This window comes from Humulus lupulus, chromosome 4, assembly GCF_963169125.1.
Source record: "Humulus lupulus chromosome 4, drHumLupu1.1, whole genome shotgun sequence".
NCBI lineage: Eukaryota > Viridiplantae > Streptophyta > Magnoliopsida > Rosales > Cannabaceae > Humulus > Humulus lupulus.
Genome location: NC_084796.1, coordinates 6,867,375 through 6,872,500, shown reverse-complemented (window position 1 = coordinate 6,872,500; position 5,126 = coordinate 6,867,375). Strand labels below are relative to the sequence as shown.

Below are 5,126 nucleotides of genomic sequence, written 5' to 3'. Positions count from 1 at the left end.
ATATTGGGAACTCGGTAGTATAATTCAATGGGAGTGTTAATCATAGATAAGAGCATCTATAACTTCTGATGAAGAAGTAAAACGATGATTTCCTTTAGTTTGGTTCGAGATGCTAAATGATAGAGATATCATTACACTAATTAATATTAGTTTACTAAAATATCATATACAGGGAACTAAGTGTTTTAAGGATAAAATATAATGAGGGGTAAAATGGTATTTTAGTACCATCTCATTGTAGATTTTTTTTTATAGAGGATTGAGTGATAATTATGGTTGTAACAATGGATAACTAATAACATGTCTATATTTCTTATAGAGCATTCTATGAATTCAAGAGTGCAATTTTGAGTCTTTAGTGGAGTCACGAGGAATTAACAAGTTAGTAAATTTATTTGTTAGATTTATGATAATTTATTGGAGCTTGATTTCATAGGCCCATGGTCCCCACAGTACCTTGGATAAAATCATCTAGATAGTCTTAATTAATTGATTTAATTATCAATTAGAATTATCAAAGTTGACTAGGTCAATTTGTGATAATATCACAAAGTTGTGCAATTTAGAGAAGAAAACAGATTTTAGGGTAGATTTATTAATTAAGACAAATTTATGTCTAAATTAACAAATAAGTTTAAATCAAGGTTCAAGTTATAAATAATTAAATTAATAAAGGATTTTAATAATTATTTTATTAATTAATCAATAAAAAATAATACGAGCCTTGAATTTAAGTCCAACATGCTTATAATTAAATGAGAAATTTCACGAGCCCATAGTCCATGAGTGTTTCGACCTAAGGGCTGTAATTGCCTATTATTTTATTGTTTTTTGATTAAATAAGTGACCTAATTGAGACTTTAAAAAGAATGCTAAGTGAGAGTTGAAAACATATGAACAGAAGATCTAGTTTTGATGCTTTAGGGTTTTAGACTCTCTCCTCAACAAAATTCGTTTTCCACGCCTCTATATTCTCTTCTCTTATTCTCTCTGTATCTATCTCATGTGTTGAGAATTGCCCACTCTAGTCTAGGTGATTCTAAGGATACTGTGGAAGGCTGTGAAGAATTTTGAAGATCAGTTCAGTTTTTTGGTGATACCCTACGACATAAATGATACAAGGGTTAGAGAAACTGAATGAATGACTTATTCATTCGACTGCATATAATGTAAGTGTTCTTATCATTATCTCTGTTTAATTTCAATTATAGAAACAAGTTCTAGGTTTTCTTATATTAATTTGTTTAATATATGATTTACATGAAAATAAATAAGATCTTGTATAAAAATTCCCAACATAAATCTATCATAGAACAATAATAGTATGGTTTATAGAACTTATGGATTCTTGTTTCAGCCACCAATCTCAATCCCTTGACTCAAAATCCACTTCTAATATGTATAATCCACCACCGAGGTCATCCTCCAATGCCTTAAGCCCCAAAATGTTTAGATCAATAATGAGTGAAAAGCCTTTTGATATGATAACCTAATTTGTGACTGACAATTGTGTAAATCTAATCCTTATTTCCCTTATTTTATTAATTCTTAATAATCATTAAATACACTTTTACCATCTTACCCCCCATCTAAAATCCCTAACGTATTCACTTATGTCATTTCTAGTAATTTTCCTTAAACTAATAGTGTTAACTTCCATAAATTGTAATTTCTACCATAAAACTTATAATTATACTTTGACCCCCATAACTTAATTATTACATCCTTTTGGGTCCTAACTTTTGAAGGAGCACTTGTGTGGTCGAACTAACAAGTTGATATCATAAATCATACTTAACAGTCATGCATAACATATCACACACCACATAAACACAAAATTTACCATGATTCTTTGGAGCCAAGCCAAATTACCAAAATACCCCTTACTAAGGGAATCAGATATTACATAATTAGTGTTCTTACTTCTAGATTTGCATATAAATATGTCTAATTTAGTTTTGAGAGCCCATAACACATAGGTTTGGAAAAATCATATGTTAATTTCTAGATTTCCACTTGACAAAGTTTTTTTTAGTTTAAATCAAATCATCACCAATTTAATTTACCCAAATTGTTAAGTGTTGATTTTACCCAACTTGTTACTAATTTAATCCCCATGGAGAAAACACTTGACTTATCACTTTATTACTTGTTTGACGATTATATACACTTGCACAAAATATTATTTTTTGCAACATCTTGGAAGGGTTATAGAAAGAAAATCCTCCACAAGAATGAGGAGATTTCTTTGGAAGAGATTCTCACACATTTGAGGATTGAGAATGTATCTCGTTCTAGAGATAAGAACGTGCAAGAGTCTAATGGAGAGAATTCTAAAGCCAATATGGTGGCTAAACCTCCCAACAACTACAAAGGCAAAGGAATTGGGAAGAATAAATGCAAGGGTTACAAACCCTTGCCTAAAAAGAATGAATGTCAATTTAAAAGTTCCAAAAGACCTTGTTTTGTGTGTGGCAAGAATGACTACTTTGCAAGGGAATGTAGGTTCAAGAGGAACTACAATAATGAAGGAAGAGTCAACTCAATCGAGAAGAGTTAGTGGCAACACTAAGTGAGATTAATGGCATACATGGAAAGGTAAATAGATTGTGGTATGATACTTGTGCAACCATCCATCTTACTTATGATAGATCTTTATTCAAGACCTTTGAGACTTCAAAGAAAGGGCATGAAATCTAAATGAGCAATGAGAAAAGCTCTAAGGTTGAAGGCAAGGGAACAATTGATCTATTCTTAACATCCAACAAGAAGGTTCTACTCACCAATATTTTGTATGTACTGGAAATGAGTAAAAATCACTACAACAAATTCTACTTTCAATGACTCCCTACAATGTCTTACACCATTGGTGTAAGACATTAAAAATTAGAAGGGATTTTAAATGGCTAATGGTGTAAGACATTGAAAGTGCATATTAATGGTTACAATTGGAAGACATTAAAAATAGTGGAAGACGTTGGAAATAGGCTGGTAGTGATTTATGGGTACATCCAACGTCTCCCACTGGGAGACGTGGGACACGTGGCACGTCTCCCAGTGGGAGACGTTGGATGTGCATGGGAGCACATCCAACGTCTCCCACTGGGAGACGTGCCACGTGTCCCACGTCTCCCAATGGGAGACGTTGGATGTGCATGGGAGCACATCCAACGTCTCCCACTGGGAGACGTGCCACGTGTCCCACGTCTCCCAGTGGGAGACGTTGGATGTCTCCACTTATAAATCACTACCAGCCTTCTTCTTCCTCACACGAACCCGAGAGCAAACCAGAGAGAAGAATTGGGCGATTTGGGGCTGCGTTTTTAGGGTTCTAAGGTAAGTTTTTTTTTTATTTTCTTGATTTTTAGTTAATTATTTTGCAAATAAATTATAGGTTTTGCATTAGGATGAGTAATATACATGATTTTGTGTTAGTTTTACATTTTTATGCATTTTTTTATATACATTGTATGTTTTTGTGGTTTTTCAATGGAAGTTTTTAGGGATTTATGATTTTTTAGTTTTTTTTTTTAATTTAACCTATCACATTGTATATATTTCATTAGAGTATATATGTTCATGATTTTTTTAAATTTTTATCAATTTTTATTTCGAAATTTAGATATATTTTTGTATATTTGAATTTTTTTTTAAATTGTAACTATTTTGTTATATCAATAGTTATGTTAAAATAAATTTATTAAATAATTTATAAAATAGAAATATATTAAAATTTTTATGTTTTTGTTTATTATTAAGTTTTTAGGTTATGAAATTTTATATTGATTTTTTGTTGAAGTTATAATTAGCGGCACATTGGGATTTTTTTTATTTGTTTACCAATATCATTTACTATTATTAGATATTTAGTGATATTTGTTTAGTAATGTTTAACATATTAATTAATTTAATTTCATAGGTTGTGATTTTTGTGGTGAGATTTTAGAGAGTATTTTGCATCAAAATTCCAATATCAATCACACATTTGAGGTAATTAAGTTTCTAAAATTACAATAATACGTTATATATTGCTAGATATTTAGTGATGTTTTATTTATTATTTATTAATTTAATTTTATTGGTTTGTGGATTTAATAGCGAATTTGATTACTAAGTGAAGTAACTTTGCTAGCTTTTGGATTAAAGATTGCAAGAGGTACATATATATTCTCTTACTTCTACTTTTAATATTATTAAACAAATGTTAGAGGAGTTTGAATATCTTAAATATTCATCCATAGTGAAGTAGGTTCTGAGATTAAAATTGTGTGCTGCGGTGATAATGGAAGGTTGAGAACTTGTGTGTATTAGTGAAGTAGGTTCTGATAAATTTTACTGTGTGCTGCGGAGCTATAAGGAATAAACTTATTGTGTGTTGTTTGAATTGTTTGTTTTGCTATTCACATGCAGATGGTTAGGTCACTATTATAGGGGAAATGCTGCCCGATTTTATCTAGGATAATAAACAATTAGTTTTATATAGACATTCTATAAGGAAGAAACTTATTGTATGTTGTTTGAATTGTTTGTTTTGATATTCACATGCAGATGGTTAGGTCACTATTATAGGGGAAATGCTGCCCGATTTTATCTAGGATAATAAAAAATTAGTTTTATATAGACATACAACTTTATCACGTGCTTATTTAGTGTTGTTTCTTTTCTTTTCCATAGACATAGAAGAATATATGGATAAACAGTGGATGTCAGCAAATAGGTTATCTGCGGAATTTAGGAACGGGGTTGATTTGTTCTTAAGGTTTTGTTCGGAAAATGTGAAAGACCCAAATTTTACTTATTGTCCATGTCTTAAGTGTGGAAATGTTAAAAAGATGGATCTTAAAAAGATTAAAGAACACTTATATTTCAATGGGATCAACAAGCACAACGCCTAGAAGAGCGCCTTCAACAACAAGATGAGCTCTTGAGAAAATTATTGGCCCAACAGAGTGGGTCAGGATCTAACGTTGGAGTCCCACCAGCGCCATCATCATACTATGTGCCCGACCCACCAGTGCCACCAGCGCAGGCGTCCTACTATACTCCGGACCCAGTAGTGCCTCAAGTAGAACACCACATTGTTGCACTACAACCGCTTTTGCAAGAGTTATTAAACTTTCTTGAAT

The 5,126-nt window shown here is 31.6% G+C and overlaps 1 long non-coding RNA gene across 1 annotated transcript; it reads left to right on the top strand.

Moving 5' to 3' along the window:
* The first annotated feature begins 3,696 nt into the window (after nt 1–3,696).
* Nucleotides 3,697–4,851, top strand: LOC133828798 (uncharacterized). Its single transcript, XR_009891322.1, has 3 exons — nt 3,697–3,990; nt 4,099–4,156; nt 4,681–4,851. It is a non-coding gene; the product is annotated as an uncharacterized LOC133828798 (long non-coding RNA).
* Nucleotides 4,852–5,126: the final 275 nt, after the last annotated feature.